At 36.9% G+C, this 19,528-nt stretch overlaps 1 long non-coding RNA gene across 1 annotated transcript in view; it reads right to left on the reverse strand.

Annotated features, from left to right (window-relative positions):
- Window positions 1–19,528, reverse strand: part of LOC139187374 (uncharacterized) — a 78,983-nt gene that overhangs the window by 31,428 nt on the left and 28,027 nt on the right. Inside the window, exon 2 of the long non-coding RNA XR_011570948.1 lies at window positions 18,576–18,734. This is a non-coding gene — a long non-coding RNA (uncharacterized lncRNA). The remainder of the gene's footprint in view (window positions 1–18,575; window positions 18,735–19,528) is intronic.

Raw genomic sequence — 19,528 nt, forward strand, 5'->3', positions numbered from 1 at the left:
TGTGTGATAGGGAGGGAGATGTAAGAGAGGTTTGGGAGGGAGGGGACATGGGTGTATGTATGGCTGATTCTTGTTGATGCATGACAGAAAACCACAAAATTCTGTAAAGCAAATATCCTTCAATTAAAAAAAAAAAGTAGAAAAAAAAACCAAAGAGTCAATTGTATGCCTGAAATGTTAGACATGCCTAACTTCTCTAGCCAGGGTTGCTGAATGTATTCTTTTCAGTTATAATTAGGTACAAAGGTGCACCAGGTGGATCAGTTGGGTTTCATTGCCTCTCCCCCAAAATTCATTTTTGAAACCCTAATCCCCAGTGTGACTATGTTTGGAGATGGGGCTTTTAGGAGACAATTAAGCTTAAATGAGGCCATAAGGTTGAGTCTCAATCTGGTAGGATTAGTGGCCTTAAAAATAAGAGGAAGAGAGACAGAAAGAGATCTCTGTCCATGTGCAAGTATCAGGGAAGAGCCATGCGAACACATTGAGACGGCAGCTATCTGTAAGCCAGGAAAATATCCCTCATGAAAATTCAACCATGTAGGCACTCTGCCAGCCTCTGGAAGTGTGAGAAATGAAATCCTCTTGTTCAGCCCTCCCAATCTATGATGTCTTGATGGTAGCCTGAGCTAAGACACCACCATTTTGTAAAAGCACCATTGTGCATGCATATGTGCTCAGTTGTGTCCGACTCTCTGGGAGCCCATGGACTGTAGCCCAGCAGGCTCCTATGTCCATGGGGTTTTCCAGGCAAGAATATTGGATCAGGATGCCATTTTCTACTCCAGGGGATCTTTCTGACCCAAGGATTGAATGTACATCTCTTGTGTATCCTGAGTTGGTAGGTGAATTCTTTACCACTGTACCACCTTGGAAGATCTCTTTCTAATCAGTGTCTACTGCCTCTGCTAACGTGATGATGACTCTTTTTGCCTGCTGGCCCTTGGTCACAAGGAATCCAACAGCCACGCTTGCAACTGTAGCTTGTAGTTCAGAGACCCTTTGCAGTGTTCCAAGACTGCACCTTTTTTAAGAGGCTATATCCTCCAATCCTATAGCAACCAGTGTTGCCAGGATAAAGAGCATGATTTTTAAGCAGGTATTTGGGAGTGACAGTAAGAGGGGCCAGTCCTCATAGCACCCCTCAGTTCTCAGATCTGTGCATTCTTATTGGGATCACAGTTCCATGTACATCTCTAATGTAGTACGTATTTATGAGTCCTGAATGATGACACCAAATTCTTGCAGAGTATTCCTTCCAATCTAGCACTTTTAATAGTAAGCCATCCCTGTATGAGATGGGACTAGATGCTTCTGCATGTTGCAGTATGTGGTGTAACTAGTGGGTCACAACCTTATAGGCCCATTCTTGTAAAATGGGTCCTTTGGTTGAATACTGTATTATATACAATTTAATGCCTGAAGATCAGGCATTCCCTAAACCAGTGGATAGTGGTTTTGGCTAAAGATTTGTAGGCAAGAAGGGAAAAATCAATTTTTCAGAGAGGCATCCATCTCTATAAGAATAAACAACTGGCACATCCAGGACAGAAGGTCCAGTGCAGTTAACTTTGCATCAAGTGACCCCTTCATCACCTAGAGGAACTGTGCCATCTTATTGGCTCAGTGTTGGTCTTTCTTGCTAACATGTTAGACATTCAGGGGTAGCAGTAGCTAGACTGGCCTTGGCAAATACACCGTTAGAATTAGTGATATTTTAGGTACCTGCATGCTGGAATTTTATCAGTTTCTTTTTTTCAATTATTATCATATCTTTCAACCTTCATGTATTATATTTCCAATTTTTTTAATCTACCCTTTTAGCATGTAGGCTGGCAAAATAACTATCAAACTGGAGAGGTGCCATGCTAAAAAGATTCATAGGTTTGGCAGTAATATAAAGGTTTTGTGCTTCAAAGCAAGAAATGTCACCAACTGACTGGGTGTGCTTTGGCACCTTAATGTCTATGTTTTCCCACATCAAAAATATGTGTTCAGTTCAGTTCAATCACTCAGTCGTGTCCGACTCTTTACGAGCACATGAACCACAGCACACCAGGCCTCCCTGTCCATCACCAGCTGCTGGAGTCTACCCAAACCCATGTCCATTGAGTCAGTGATGCCATCCAACCATCTCATCCTCTGTCATCCCCTCTCCCCCTGCCCTCAATCTTCCCCAGCATTAGGGTCTTTTCCAATGATTCAGCTCTTCGCATCAGGTGGCCAAAGTATTGGAGTTTCAGTTTCAACATCAGTCCTTCCAATGAACACCCAGGACTGATGTCCTTTAGGATTGAATTGTTGGACCTCCTTGCAGTCCAAGGGACTCTCAAGAGTTTTATCCAACACCACAGTTCAAAAGCATCAATTCTTCAGCACTCAGCTTTCTTTAGAGTCCAACTCTTACATCCATACATGACTACTGGAAAAACCATAGCCTAGACTAGACGGACCTTTGTTGACAAAGTAATGTCTCTGCTTTTGAATATGCTATCTAGATTGGTCATAACTTTCCTTCCAAGGAGTAAGCATCTTTTAATTTCATGGCGGCAATCACCAACTGCAGTGATTTTGAAGCCTCCCAAAATAAAATCTGCCACTGTTTCCTCATCTATTTGCCATGAAATGATGGGACCATATGTCATGATCTTAGTTTTCTGAATGTTGACGCATATTGAATCTTATTCTTGGAAGTTTTTATGAGAAATCTTACCTAATAGAAAATAAGACATACTTTTTCCTGTTAGTTTTTCAATGTGAATACATTTTACTCTTATGGCTTAACATATACATGTTATATGTTATATGTATATGTTATATACATGTTATAAAGGAAGTAATTCTTAAATTTGCCATTGTTTGCTTTGATGAAACAGTTTATATAGTTATTTTTTTGATTAAGGATTCTTTACCACTCTATATTCAAACTTGCTCCTTGGAAGAAAAGTTATGTCCAACCTAGACAGCATATTTAAAAGCAGAGACATTGCTTTGCCAACAAAGGTCTGTCTAGTCAAGGCTATGGTTTTTCAGTAGTCATGTATGGATGTGAGAGTTGGACTATAAAGAAAGCTGAGCATCGAAGAGTTGATGCTTTTGAACTGTGGTGTTGGAGAAGACTCTTGAGAGTCCCTTGGTCTGCAAGGAGATCCAATCAGTCCATCCTAAAGGAAATCAGTCCTTGAATATTCATTGGAAGGATTAATGCTCAAGCTGAAGCTCCAATACTTTGGCCACCTGATGGGAAGAACTGACTCACTGGAAAAGAGTCTGATGCTGGGAAAGATTGAAGGTAGGAGGAGAAGGGGACAACTGAGGATGAGACGGTTGGATGTCATCACTGACTCAATGGACATGAGTTTGAGTAGACTCTGGGAGTTGGTGATGGACAGGGAGGCCAGGTGCTGCAGTCTGTGGGGTCGCAGAGTTGGACATGACTTGAGTGACTGAACTGAACTAATATTCAAACTACCTCTCACATCTAGTGGCTTTAAACTAATCTCAGCATCCTTCTACAAGGTTCTTCATTGTTTACTGTTTCCTCCATTTATAGTTTCATCCATCTGTGAAAATCCTGTTTTTCTTTTACTGCTTTATCTCCCCAAGATAAATTTTCTCCTTCTATTCGAGTAAACTTCATCGAAATAGATATTTCATTTAAAATATATGAGTGGTAATACTTTTCCAGCTTTCTTTTTTATTATACAAATTGACTTAGAAATACTAACATGTCTATTTTATTTATTATTTACAAATATATGTTTAACATGTTTTTACTATGACTTGCTCTGAAAATCTGTTTAAATTTTTAAAACTTTTTGTTGGCCAATGCAAGATACACTCTCTTAAGAGAGTACTTTGACTTCTTAGGAAATCTAGAAGTATTATGAAATTTAAATTTAAGTAACATGGCTATAAGCTAATTACTATATGTGTTAAAAGGAAATATTTTTTTATTTAAAACTGAGGAAAAATATATCTATTGAGGAAAGAGTTGTTTATAAATAAAACCTCTACTTCTTCATCCCCCATTTATTCTTTATCTCAGCCCATTCTCAATTTTCCTCTAGCATTCAATTTAGTTACCTTTGTCAAGGTCACAAATGTTTTCCAAATCCAGGGAATATTTATTGGTTTTATTTAACTCAGTGGACTTAGGTTTTCACAGCTGAACTACTCTTTGTGAATCACATTTCTATCTTGGCTCTAATGATGCCATATTCCAAAGTTTGATTTTCTTTTCTCCTTTCTTACCTCCCCAGCTGCTATAATTTGATCTCCATTTCTGACTTATCAAAATGTGCTGTGATATTCTATGAAGTCTAATTTGGTCTCATATACCTTGCAATTATGTTGGTCAGCTATTTCTGTGTAACAAACAAGTTCCAAATTCCATTGGCATGCAATATTGAAATTTGTTTCATATGTGTCTGTGGATTGGCTGGAGTGGCTCTGTTGATCTTGGCTGGGCTTTTTCAGGCATCCATGGACTGGGGCTTGGATGGAGTAGGTAGATAGAATTAGCTTGCCAGCACTGATTCAAATTTAAGTTCTGCCAATAAGGCAGGTAGCCTTGTTTTCTGTGTTTCCCATCCTTCTAGACTAGTGGACTGGACAGAGCATGAAGACTGCAGGAGTATAAGGCGGAAAACTAGAGCATTTAGTGTTTGTAAGATTAGATTCAGAACTGGAACACTACCAAGTCCATTCAAATTCCACTGGCCAAAAAAAATCACATAATTGAATGTACAGGCAAGAAACATGAACATATACTCAGCCTTTAGTGCAAGGAAATGCATTATTATGTGACAGCAGATGTGGCTATAAGGATAAAAAATTGGAGCCAATAACTCAGTTTATTTAATACCATGTTTTAACTGAGGTTTTGGTAATCAATTCTATTAATGGATTAAATTTTCCCCATATCAGAATCTTTGCACATAATATTCCCACTCTCTGGGAGGTCATTCCATCTGGTATTTGGGTGACTGTGTTTTGTGCAAGATTCATCTCTTCAGAAGTATCTTTTCTGACCCTTATGGGATAATCAGCAAGTTCCACTTACTTTTTCACAGTACCCTCTTGTTTCTGTACTGCAATTTTGTAGTATGCTGTATATTATTTTATTTGTGTTTTTGGATATTTCTTTCTCTAGAATTCAAGCTTCATCAAAGCAAAGAGTAGGTTTGTCATTTTTTCACTGTTTCTCAGCACCTAATGCAAGTTCTTGTGTATGGTATTTAATCAATAAATATTTGTTGAGTAAATAAAATAAAAAATATGATTGGGCTTTTTAAAAAAATTTTAAATTATAGAAAAGAGGTAGACTCAAAACATTATATCTAGATTTTTATGCCCCAGATATTTCTTTGCTGTGGTTAAAAGGGGGAGGCTGATAAGGTGGTTATTAAGCATAATGAAGAATATTTTTTCTTTTCTTTTCTTTCCTTTTAATGTCAGAAGCCCATTACTGTTAGAAAAATTTCATTCTTTAGCCTATAATGTAATAACATCACAAAATCAAAGAGACCAATTAGAACATTATTGGAATGGTAGAGATGAGATAATGACTTGGAGTAGATTGGCAAAACAAGAGATTTGGGAGGAAGATGGGGAGTTCTACCTTGAACATGTAGACTTAAGGGGATTATAAAATATCTAGTAGATCATTGGAAATGTAAGCTAAAGAATAAATTTGTTAGAAGCTAAATAGATAGTAATTGTAGCCATGGCAATAACTAATATTATCTCTATGGAATAGAGAGAGAATGAAAGATGTTTTAGAATTTGGCCCTAAAATGCTCCAACATTTAAAGTTTAGTTAATGAAGATGAAAGAAGGAAAGAAAATGAGAATACACAGTTAGAAAGCTAGGAGGAGCACTATGCTATCACAAATCACAATGGAAGACATGTTTTCTGAAACAGAAATCGGTAAACTGGATGACTGCTATTGAAAGGTTAAATACAATGTGAGAAAGAGTATACACTGGATATGGGCATACTTTATGCTAACAAGAGCATAGCAGAGGAGTCCTGTGGGTGGAAGCTAGAATGGAGTGGTTGCGTGCGCTAAGTCGCTTCAGTTGTGTTTGACTCTTTGCGACCCTGTGGACTATAGCCTGCCAGGCTCTTCTGTTCATGAGATTCTGCAGGCAAGAATACTGGAGTGGGTTGCCATGTCCTCCTCCAGGGATCCTTCCAGACCCAGGGATCAAACCTGCATCTCTTATGTCTCCTGCATTGGAAGGCGGGTCCTTACCACTATTGCCACCTGGGAAGCCCCAGAATGGAGTAGACTGCACATTAAATGAGGGCCAGAAAGAAAGTCAGCAGGTGTAGATTTCTCTCTGAACAGTTTTCCCAGGAAGGGGAAGAAGTATGCATACAAAATTATCATTTCTCCATATGCCTTATATCGCTTCTGGACTATCTTTGTTTGTTTTTTCTTCTTTGTCACATGAAGTAGTCAAATATCTAGATATGGACTAGTTAACCCCTGGGCTTGAATCTTTGCCCGAGAAATTACCAGTTATTTTACTAAACCTCTAAACCTCATTTCTTCATATATAAAAATGGGGATAATAATACCAAATTTACTGATGTCCACAAGTGTCAAAGACATAATTAATGAGAAAATGACTGTAATAGAGAACATGGTTTGTAAAAATTTGATTTTAAAGTGGTAAATTTCAAATACTATAAAAACAGAGTACGTGTTGTCAAGGGCTTCCCAGGCGGTGACAGTGGCATAGAAACTGCCTCCACATGAAGGTTCAGTCCCTGGGTTTGGAAGATCTGGAGAAGGGCATGGCAACTCGCTCCAGTGTTCTTGCCTGCAGAATCCCATGGACTGAGGACCCTGGTGGTCTATAGTCCATGGGGTCACAAAGAGTAGAACATGACCAGAGTAACTTCGCATGCAGGCACACTTTGTCAAAGAGAGGGCCTTTTAAGATATTGTTAAAATCAACATATTTTCTTGTCTTTAACTTTGGTACTTTGATTCTGTACTTTGTTTTACTTTTCTGTAATAGTATTTTCATTTCTCTTCACTTTCACTCTCTTCATTAGTATCTATTCCATCAAGATTTGGAAACATTTTATGCTCTTTGTTCTCCCTTTGACTTTCTGATTAGCTAAATTTTTATCCCTGGTACCTTCTCTTATCCTTACATATTAGTTGCAGTTATACAGTGATGTGGATGATTCTCCAAACTGCATTTCCTTCCCTTAATCCCAGTCTCTCTGGCTAGGTGTTTATGTAATTTGGTACTTAACTCTTGGGGGGCCTATTAATAGTAAATACTAGACAAAATGGTTTAGTAGCTTACTCTCACATAGCATATATTTTATGCTGGACACTTATTATTTGTCAATCAATGTCATGTATAACACCGTTTTTTCCTTATAATAACCCTATGAAGTATGTAATTAGTATAGTCATTTTGTTGATAAAGAAACTAAGGCATAGAGAGGTTGAGAAATTCGTCCAATTTACACAGTTACTAAGTATTGAAATTATGCTCTGTAGGTTCATAGACTCTTGTCACAACTCCTAAATTCAAAAGTTCTAACAACTATACATTTTAAGATTCACTTCTGGCAAAAAGAAAAAAAAATCTGACTTTAGCATGAGAGTCCAGGTGCTTAAGATGGCAGTACTATCAGGAAAAACTTGTCTGGATAAGGGGACCCAAACATATTTGCAGGTGGCAGAGAAGGTCCTCATGGAAGAAAAAGAAAATACATTATTTTGACACATGTATTCTTTTAAATTTATTTTTTTTAATTTAATTTAATTTTTTTTTATTTTTTAACTTTACAATATTGTATTGGTTTTGCCATATATCAAAATGAATCGGCCACAGATACACATGTGTTCCCCATCCTGACCCCTCCTCCCTCCTCCCTCCTCCCTCCCCGTACCATCCCTCTGGGTCATCCCAGTGCACCAGCTCCAAGCATCCAGTATCGTGCATCGAACCTGGACTGGCGACTTGTTTCATATATGATATTATACATGTTTCAATGCCATTGGAGGATAATGCTTTATAATATTTTATATTGGTTTCTGTCCTATATCAGTGTGAATCAGGTATACATATGGCCCCTTTCTCTTGAACCTCCCTCTCACCTCTCACACCCCTCTAGGTTGTCACAGAGCATGGGGTTCGAGCTCCCTGTGTCACACAGCAAATTCCCACTGGCCATGTCTTTTACATATGGTAATGTATATGTTTCAGTGCTATTATCTCAATTCATCCCACCCTCTACTTCCCTAACTGTGACACATATATTTTTCACTGTATTTTTCCTACCTGAAACTGCTAGCTTCTGAGTATTCAGTGATGAACTCAATATAATCTCTGGCCTCATGGAGTCCATATTCTGTAGAGGATAGAAAGAGATTTCAAGGGAAGCAGGAGGAGATGGGATTTAAGCAGCATGATGCGAAGTATGGTCCACTGATGATAGCATCAGCACCACCTGGGAGCCTGGCAGAAATATAAATTCCAGGCCCACTGCATCAAAACCTCTACCAGTGAGACCGTGGAATTTGTGTATTAACATACTTTTTACCGGATTCCTATGCACATTGAAGTGTAAGAATCACCGGTCTTGAGCACACGTAGATGGATCAGCCTTATTAGGGAGGAAGAGACAAATGGGAAGAGACAGTGAAATTCTGAGGTGTGCTGAAATGAGACAAGGTAGATTACATCAGAAGATGTTCATTTTTCATTGAAGAAGGAGTGAGGTCATCTGCTGAACGTATTCTGCCTACCTTTCATCTCTCTGCAGGTCTGTCTCCCACTAAGTCCCTACATAATTTCCACTCTAGCCAGTGTTTCTTAAGCACAATAGCACCTTTCTGTCTTGTAGTCTTTCCCTTTTATCTTAAGAGCCTTCTTTTTCCTCTTAATTTATTAGGGTGTTCCCTTCCCTCTTGAGTCAGCGTGGCCTTCTCCTAGAAATGCCTTTCCTATAAATTCCTGCTGTAGCCTGTAGAATATAGGTTTCCTACAGCATAGACTCTGGAGCCAGTGAATGGGCTTATATCAACACTACAATTTAACATGTAACTTGGGAGAAAGTTAGCTAAGTTTTCTGAACTTCAGTTTCTTCATTGTAAATTAGAGATGATAATAGTATCCACCTCACAGGTGTACTTGGCACATGATAAGCAACCTTTAAATATTAGCATTTATTTTTTATTACCTATTTTATATTTGCCCTCAGCATATGCTACCTGTATGGTTATTTTCTATATATCTATATGCAAACATATGTGTATCATATATATATATATATCACATAATATATATATGTCATATATATATATATATATATATATATATATATATATGTCACATACATACATCCACATACAGATTCTCTTTCCACTGGAAAGAAAAGGCTGAATTTTCGTTGCACAACTCAATCTATCTCCAGATAACCATCTGGGGACTTCACAAATGGGTTGAATAAATGATGACGTACTTGTTTTCCATTTGCCGTTTTCTATTTTGAGTTCTGGGCCAGACCATCGCTGTTAATGTATCTAACACAGCATCTCAAAATTGTGTTCATATTGTTGTTTTAATAGCTTCATTATTAGCTTCAGAGGAGAAAACAGTGATATGATAAGAACACAGCCTTGAATTTGGACACATCTATTTCAGGGTTTTTTAAGCTCAGCACTATTGGTGCTTTAAGGCGTCAGTTGTATTGCCAGTCTTTAATTATACAGAAGACAATTATTTGTCCTCTATCTATCACATGATGTTTGGCAGTATCCAGAGCCTCTATATCCTGGATGCTACTAGTTCCCCTGTTTCACTTGTGAAGACAATAAATGTGTCTAGACATTACCAAAGTCCCCTAAACGACAAAAATTGCCCCTGCTGCTGCTGCTGCTAAGTCACTTCAGTCGTGTCCGACTCTGTGCGACCGCAGAGACGGCAGCCCACTGAGAACAAATGGTCTACCATTGATCTATTTCTATCTGAGCTTTGTCATTTTTTAGCTCTTCAAAATCTTAGTTAGGTCACTCCACTACTCTCAGCATCAGATCCCTCATCTATAATATGTGCAACATAACGTGTATAACATGTTTTTTCCTTATAACCCTATGAGGACTTATTGTATATTTATAGTTATATATTGCAGAGGAGTTTTGTGAGGACTAAATGAGATGCTATATTGTAGTGTCTCATACAGAAGTTATCAATAATACAATTTGTTAATCTTGATTTCAGATGCCTCTATTGTCTATTTAGGCAGAACAAGAGAAAATGCCAAAGACACCTGAAGTGTGGGAAAAGATCATGCCCATTTCTAACACTCTTACTTCTCTCCCACCTTGGCATCACTTTCCACTCGATTTGACCCACCTTTGCTGTGGGAGCTGAAATTGGCACAGTATTAAGTAAACTTCACGCACCACCTGTCTCTTCTGGCAGTCTAAACTTAAAGAGAGACAGGTCAGAAGTGGAAGGAGAAAAACAAAAGACAACAACCAAAACACAGAAGCAGCCAGGAGTAGTGGGATTTTGTAGTTAGAGTGAATTCTTTGTCTTTAGGGAAAACATTTCTCTAGTGGCTTCAAAAGTTTCAAGTATCTAGACCAAATTTGAGGGATACTAGTTTTTATACTTGAAGAAAATAATATTCCTTAAATGGAGAACTTAATCATTATAGAAGGTAGAATATTAAATATTCCCTTTATAGCTTAGTAGATTAATATAACTGCTAACCATGTAGAGTGAAATTTTTCTTAAGAAATTGCTTGATTCAGCAAACCAATTCTATCTTTTTATGGTATTGAAACTATAAATAAAATATTACAATTATTGAAATAATCATGAATGCCTTAGAAATATAGACTGAAATTAAATAAGTCAAAGGATGTAGATATGGGGTCCTTTCCCAAAGGATGTGGTAGTTCTTAGATGTAATGGAAGACTTGATTGACCAAGTTGCTGAAGAATTGAGCTATACTGTTAAACTTGAATAAGTTTAAACAATTTCCAAGTTTGGGTATATCTGTACATTTTCTTGACGTAAGAAAGAAAACACCCTGAGACTTTCCTTGCCAACACATGTTCTTGAAATGTTTCAGGGATCTGCAGTCTCATGAAGACTGAGTAATGAAGAGATAGAAAACATACCATCAAAAAAGAGCCAGAAAACTTGTGTTTAAGGTTAAGTTCCAGAGACCCACTGATTTTCTTATATTTATTTCTGTTTGATAGAAGCCAAGCACAAAATTATCTAGATAATTTAGAGTTTATTAAAGTAAGATTGATTTTTTTAATTGTAAAATATAATTTAAGATCATTAGAGTTCTTTCTGTAATAATAAATTGCTGAGCTGGTATTAAAATATTTGTCTACTTAATACAGTTAGCCTAAATTCCTAAGGGAGCCTTGTAAACATGTGGATGAATATAGTGTTCTATAACTTCCCCTTTCCTTTCTCCCTCCATCCCTCCCTCTCTCCCTTTCTTCTATTCTTCAAGCCTATCTAGATTCCACAAATATTTATTGACTATATCAACCTGTTTCAGATAGTTTGACCACTGTTGATAAAAAGTGAGTTATTTCAACACTAAAACATAATGTCTTTGATACTAAATGTGCTATAGACACATTGCTGAGATACAAAATATGAATTTTCTAGTTACTCGATGTCTAGCTGTTTTCATTAATTTTAGAATAGAACTCAAACATAAACTGCCACCAAAATAATTTGAAGCTATTTTAATTTGTTTCAAAATAATAATTTGAAAGGCCTCATCTGTCTTTCTTGATTTCAAAAGGATTATAAGGAGAGAAAGTAAATATTAATAATCTCATGATTGATCATAAATGACAGGTAAAAGAGACTTCCCTGGAGGTCCAATGGGTAAGACTCTGTTTCTTGGCAGGGGACATAAATTCAATCCCTGGTTGGGGAACTAGGATCCTGTTGCACAGAGTGGCCAAAAAAAGGTAGATAAAGTGACAGTGTCAATTTATCTACCCTGGCCCTTACACATACACACATACATACACTGAAACATACCAACAAATATATAGAACCCTCTATTCACTCCTGTTCTGGCTTATTATATAATGATTTTTAAGACTAGTTTATTGCTACAGTGGAAAACTTTACTTAAGAGAGAAAGCACAGGTTTGTCTGTGATGCAAAAAGAATCTTCGTCCTGTGGTTTAATTAATGATTTGCAGGTAATGTTCTCTCTGATTCCAACTACTCGTTTTTATAATTACTTCTCTATATTGCTCTGGGACTAGAATTTCTTGACCTTTCATATGAGAAACAAAAGTGAAGTATTTTGCACTTGACTTTCCTATTTTAGCTGTATTTTTCTGAAATGACTAAGAAAACTTGCTCAGATTGTATATCATAGACTTTATAGGAAAATAAATAGGAATGGCCTTGGCCTTTCCCATGATTGCTATATATTACAAATATATTTAGTTCACTGTCATTTAATTAGAATGTTGTAAATATTTCCTACTTCAAATATCTCTCAGGCACACACACACACACACACACACACACACACTCACACACAAAGGCATGATAAAAATTCTGACTTAAGAATTTATACTTGAAATTATTCTGACTATATGCAGTCATTCTGTATATATCTAAACATTTATAAACAAAAGTATTTAAGCATTAAAAAAAATATAAACATTTTGTATATATGCATATAATTATATATTTGCTGTTATCTATCATATATTTACAATTTTATGTATGTAATTTTATATATTTGCAATTATGATTATGCATAAATACATAATTATATATTTGCAATTATATATGTTTGCACATATATTTGCAAATTATAGTTGTTGCTACATTTTATACATTTGAAAGTATTTTTCATATAATTTAAATCTCAAAAATTTTTCTCCATGCTTGATAAAGAAGGAAACAAAGCATAATTTGGTTAAATAGTTTATTTAGGGTCACATAAGCAGACATGCTTAACCTGAGACTAGAATTTGAAGTTTCTGCTTCCTAGCTTCATGACATTTCTGCTACAAGTTCTTTTGCTGGTTGAGGATGTTATAATGCTTGTAAGGGCAGAACTCAGGAGACTGACTTGCGTCCAATTAGGTAAGCTGGATATAATCAATGTATAATGGATAGTATAACCTTGACAAAGAACACTATTATCTTAAATCACATTTTATGTATATCCTTCCAATCAACACAGGCAGGCAAATTTCCTTTCATTCTCTGAATGCCCTTTTTTGGATTTTAAATGTTTTGCCTCTCTATTCTCTTCATCTCCCCATACTGCATACCCCTCTGCCTGCCATACCTTGCCTTTTTCTGGGCAGTGTTCTCAGTTTAGAGTGTGTGTGTGTGTGTGTGTGCGTATCTGCACGTGTGTGCACTCAGAACTGTGTGTGTGCATGTGCTTTTTCTTGTTTATTGTGATGTACTGCATCCCAGATTCTGTTTTTGTTTGGAGTGCTTTATAGATTGTTATTAACATTCTCATTAAAGCTCTTTACAAATACAGTGCAAAATTCAAGCTTCCTACCTGCCATGAAGCAGGTAGACAGAGAGGCTAACTATTCATCTTTGCATTTCTAATCTTCCTCAAGGAAAAATAAAAGAGGTGTGAGTTTAGAAAACACAGACAAGGTGAATACAAAATGCTCGCTATTCTGAGACAGATGTCAGCGAATCAAGTCAATTGAAGAATAACTATGAAACAGTAAAAAAAAAGCTATTGTGCTGGGAAAACAGAACCAACATGATCCTGCACAACAACTTTAAAAGAGCTGTTTCCTGTACTGATCTGCTATTGTTCCTTTATATGAGATGTAAGCTTGGGTAATTTGAAATGAGAGCCAGAAGCCTTCACTTGATCTTAAAAAAAGGGGAAAAAGAAAATGCTAAAATAATTTTTTTTATTTCACTTGGCAAGAACAAATTATGCAATTTTTATCACTTACTGAACAACTCTAAACTCGGTGCAAAATACCACTTAACCTTCCTAACTTGTTGAGTAACATTTGAAAACAGAGCTGCACCATCTTTGTGACTGGGCCGCCATAGGTGCCATAGATTGTGGCCGACCCATCTACCAGTTGGACTTTGGTCATAGAGCCATGCATTAGGGTTCAGAGAATTGTGGCTGTCATCCAGATTTCTCTGAGTCGTATTATTTCATAGAACTGTGTGTACACTGTGATATTAACATGCCAGGGGTTTTAGTTTAAACTGATAATCATAAGTAGATTAAGCTTTAGTGATACAGCTGATATTTTAATAAAAAAAATAAGGTCCTATAAAATATCTGGGGAAGATTTGGCTATATAAAAGAAAGTATAGTCAAGTTTTGTTATTAATATCATTAATATGATAGATTTACACTGGTGATCTGATAAATCTTGCCTAATCTCTCAGTAAAACACATATAAACACCCTGTGAAAAATGCTATTTGACACTCCCAACTGGGAATAGTTGGTACTTATGAAAGCTTTCCAAGATAGGTTTCTAACATTTTTTCCTTTGTTCTTATCTGATTCATATTTTAATAACTTGAATCAAGGAGGAAAATGAAAAACTGGCCACTAAAGGTGTCACAACTTACTCTGGAAATAAAACCAATATATCATCTAATTTCAAAGAATATTAAAAAAAATTCTATTTCTGAACCTGAGTACTTTTAAGCCTGACAAGTATGAGCAAAGTAATGATCTTTTAGCGACAGTCATGAGATATAGACTGTGTAAAGCAAAAGAGAAGTAAAGAAATTTGACTGTAGTGCAATAAAGAAGCTCATTTGTTATTTTCAAGTTTCTTCTTATCTTAGTAACCATATCATCAAGGATTGTTCTAACCATGAGAGTCTAGTAGATTAGCATGATCTCACAGAGGTACTCCTTGTGAATAGCCTAAACTCTGATGAGTCAATTCAACAAAAATTAAGAGGACATCTCATTTATGTCAGGTCTTGTATGGGAACTCATGGTCAGAGCTGCTATTGTCCTAATGACAGTAGAAGGAGTAAAAGAGCATAGGAATTCTTTTATATGTAGTAGTTAGACTTTTGAGTATTGGCATGGCCTTCACCCAACCTAATACTGCAAACGGCAGTGAGCTATCAGCAATTCTTATCTCCCAGGAGCCTCATTCTGCATCAGCTATGCTAACCACAAAACTTGGGAGAACTAGGGAACTCTAGTTCCTATGGGCGGTGGGTGGGGGCAGGCGCTACATCTACTTGCACATTTGCATCCTTATCTCATATATTGTTTTCACTGTTTATAATCTGCTAGTAAACTGAGGCGAAATCAATGTGCAGCAGGTGAAAAGCATTTTAACCATATTCCGATTGAAATAGATCTTCATGGCTCACTTTGGCTCACATTTTTCTGGGTGCTCCTGAATATGCAAGAACATGAGTTCTAAATGGCAAATACTTAAGCTTTTGACATTTGCTGTTCAATTTACACCCAAAGATTTTATTTTGGTCAACAAAATGAAAGAAATCTGTCAAATAGTTGTGTTTTTTTTTTTTTTTTAATAGAAACTGACTCCAATTCATCATGTGATTAATTACACGTGAACACTTAATACAGGAGTTATGTACAGGGCTTCTCTGGTGACTCAGACAGTAAAGAATCTGCCTGCAAGGCAGGAGACCTGGTTTCAATCTCTGTGTTGGGAAGATCCCCTGGAGAAGGAAATGGCTACCTACCCTAGAATTCTACCCTGGAAAATTCCAGGGACAAAGGAGCCTGGTTGGGCTACATACAGTCCATGGGGTCACAAGTAGTTGGACATGACTGAGTGACTAACACTTTAGATATATAGACCCCTCCGCTTTCTCTTTGATTCTGTATGACTCTTTTTTTAAGACCACAGTAAAATCAATTGTGAAATCATAAATAAGATTTTCTGGCTCACATTTTTGATATTTTAGATGGTATATTGTCTTCAACAAGTAAAAGTCTTTTCATCTGGATATAATTTTGAATCTAATTATAGTATATTTGATCTTTACATACAGACACATTATTTAAAGAAAAAAAATAGAGTAAGTGTATTATACACTTAGCTGGTAGGTGCCAGTACCTTTTTCATCTGCTGTTCCTAATCTGGAACAGAAGAGTTAAATTATTTGCCCAAGATAGCAAAGAGGCCATCAATCTTGTCTAGATTATAACTGAAAATTCTCACAAAGTACTCTTTTCTATTTATACTATGTGCTAAGTAGTATGAATATATTCACCATATTTGAAAAACTAGTTTATTGAAATACTAAAAGCCAAACTTGACAAAGGCAGGGAATGCCAATCCTGAAACATAATCATTATCAAAACTAATCATATCACTTTTATATAAAGATAAATTGTAGTTTACTAGATAGGTTTATTCATTAGAATAAATATTTTTATCTACTTATATGGTTACTTCCCATTATTCAAAGTAGTGGAATATCAAAAAGGATCAAACCTAGTCTTGGACACTGTATAAATTAAGTCATTTCAGTCATGTCCAACTCTGTGCGACCCCATAGATAGCAGCCCACCAGGCTCCCCTGTCCCTGGGATTCTCCAGGCAAAAATACTGGGGTGGGTTGCCATTTCCTTCTCCAATGCATGAAAGTGAAAAGTGAAAGTGAAGTCGCTCAGTCGTGTCCGACTCTTGACCACCCCATGGACTGCAGCCTACAGGGCTCCTCCATCCATTCGATTTTCCAGGCAAGAGTACTGCAGTGGGGTGCCATCACCTTCTCTGATAAATTCACCAAGCAAACTTAAAATTCTAAAACTAAACTGGAAAACTTTTCAACCCTGTGGAATGTAGCCCACCAGGCTCCTCTGTCCAGGGAATTCTCCAAGAAAGAACACTGGAGTGGGTTGCCATTTCCTTCTCCAGGGCATCTTCCTGACCCAGGGATCCAACCTGGGTCTCCTGCACTGCAGGCAGATTCTTTACCATCTCAGCTACAAGGAAGTCCAAAGTATAATTATATTATTTAAATTCTAGAGAAATATTTAAAGTTAACTTTCAGTCAAATTCTGAAGACTCTCCCCCAAAGTCCTAGAGTCCTTTAGTGTAATTCTTTTATTTATGCAGATGTTTTATTTGTTAAACATCTGCCTTAAATTTATCCAAGGCCACTACTAGCCTGGCTTCCCAGGTGGCTAGGTGGTAAAGAATTCACCTGCCAAGCAGGAGACATAGGTTTGATCACTGGGTGTGGAAGATCCCCTGGAGAAGGAAATGGCAACCCAATCTAGTATTTTTGCCTGGGAAGTCCCATGGACATTAAAGCCTGACGGGCTACCATCCATGGGATTGCCAAAGTGTCAGTCACAACTTAGTGATTAAACAACAACTACTTAACTTAGCATTCCATTGCTAGCCTATCTGGTATCTGTACAGATAGAAAAAGTACCCATTCTGGGTAATTAATTAGGAAAAAGCCTTCGTTTTGGTAGAAGCACTCCCATGGACACAGTGCTTGGTGAGATGAGCACTGGCTAAATTTGAGTCCCCACTCATAGCCCCAGCTGGTGCCTTTCTGCTGTATTTGGTATGCATAAGGGTCCTGAGTTCACCCTCTGCTATATGATCATTATCTGCATTCTCAATTTTTAAAAAAATTCTTGTCCTTTTGTAAGAAACACCGGATAACCGATGGATTCCTTGCCCTTATTTTAAATCTCTGCAGCCAAGATTCTAGCTTTATACATGCTTGCATTTATCAAGAAAAGGACAGCAGCAAAAAGACAAAGCTAAACTCTTTAAGAGATAACTTTGCAAAATGTGGAAATTTAAAGAGAATAAAAAAGCAGAAATCACACTGGGATCAAACAATGAAAACTTTTAAATATTTTAGCTTAAATTCAATCCCATGAAGGTACACATGAAATATTTATACTTTAATGTCCCCAAAATAGTTTAATCTCATCTGCCAAGCCACAGCCACAGCAGAGTACTATGTCCCAGGGTTGGGCAATGTGCTGAACTCAGCAGGTTGGGCTCAGTTTCCATAGACAAGAGGATATGCCCTACAGGCTTAGAGGAAAAGTGTATAAATGAGCATCTCCCTCAGCCCTCACCTGCAGAGTTCTCTTAGAAATGTTAAAGAATTTTCTATTTAGATCTCTGCATTTATTATTCCTTCATTGATACTAGTGGGAGAGTCAGTATTTGTAGAATTACTACACAATTGCTATACAAACAAACTAATAATCAATTTTGAAGTACCATCTATAATTAAAGTTATAAAGTTGCTTCAAAATTTAACTGTTATTAATAACTAGCAATGAGAAGAGTTTTTAGAATGGAAGGATAGTAGAGTAAATCAATCTTAATTCATTTATCAGTTACTCAGAATAACACCATGATAAATAATTATCACCTAGAGGTGACTGGTTGTACCATTTCCTTTCAAGTGATATTTGTGACATATTATCAGCATACACAACTTAAAAGCTTACACATGTTTTTCTCATTTGTATAATCTAATCAAAGGTGCAAACCCTGGATCTACGCCAATGCAAACCTTCCCTTGTTACCGAGTTGCAGCCTGCACGGTCCATCTGGAGTTGCTGGTCTGCTTGATGTCAAACGACAGGTCCTACCGGCTCAGAAGATGAAAGGATGTTCAGGCCACGTGTCTGGGGATGACAGTTCTCTTTGTGATGAACCACAGAGTCACAGCTTGTTAAATAAGCCTGTGACAGTGATAAAAGACAAAGCCATCAGTTCATAGCAGAATATGGGCTATCTGCCCATGACAAACCATGCTATCTCTACTCACACAGGCTGACATTTCATAAAGCATTCCCACAAGTGGTAGCTAGAAATAGTCTCTGAAGACAGCCCCAAAAGAGAGTAATAGCTTGCCGCTTATCTTCGAGCGAATGAATGGAAAAAACCTGGAGTGCAAAATGTAGTTCTCTTAGCCTCAAAGATAAAGGTGACTTCCTACTTAGAACAATTTTTATGGTAGGCCTGTGTCACTTAGGTCTAAATGTCACATAACATTAAAAATTTGAGCAGTGTCATAAAGACGGCTATGAGGCCTTTGCTTTTAAATACATGTTGATTTTAAACTCCCCTTATATTCTCATAATTCCATAGGCCCACTTTACATGACTGCTTCTGTCTATTCAGAAATAATGCATCTATTAACCAAATAATATTAAAAGAACAATAATAAGACCTGTTACCTAGTCAGTGCTTACAATGTTCTAGACAGAGTGCTAGTCGCACAATAAACAGCTCAATGAATCCTAGAACCCATCTATCATCTACAAACAACTGGATGTACCATTTCCTTTCAAGTTAGAGCAGTATTGTATCTGTTTTGCAAATCAGGAAACTGAGACCCAAAGAAATAATTTACCCAGGTTAGTCCATGGATGATTCAAAGATTGGAATGTGAGACTCATAATTTATCATTTCTATCCCACGAGAATAGTAACAAATACTGTGGACCACATGATAAATATATGGATTAAAAAAA

This window comes from Bos indicus, chromosome 2, assembly GCF_029378745.1.
Source record: "Bos indicus isolate NIAB-ARS_2022 breed Sahiwal x Tharparkar chromosome 2, NIAB-ARS_B.indTharparkar_mat_pri_1.0, whole genome shotgun sequence".
Classification (NCBI taxonomy): Eukaryota; Metazoa; Chordata; class Mammalia; order Artiodactyla; family Bovidae; genus Bos; species Bos indicus.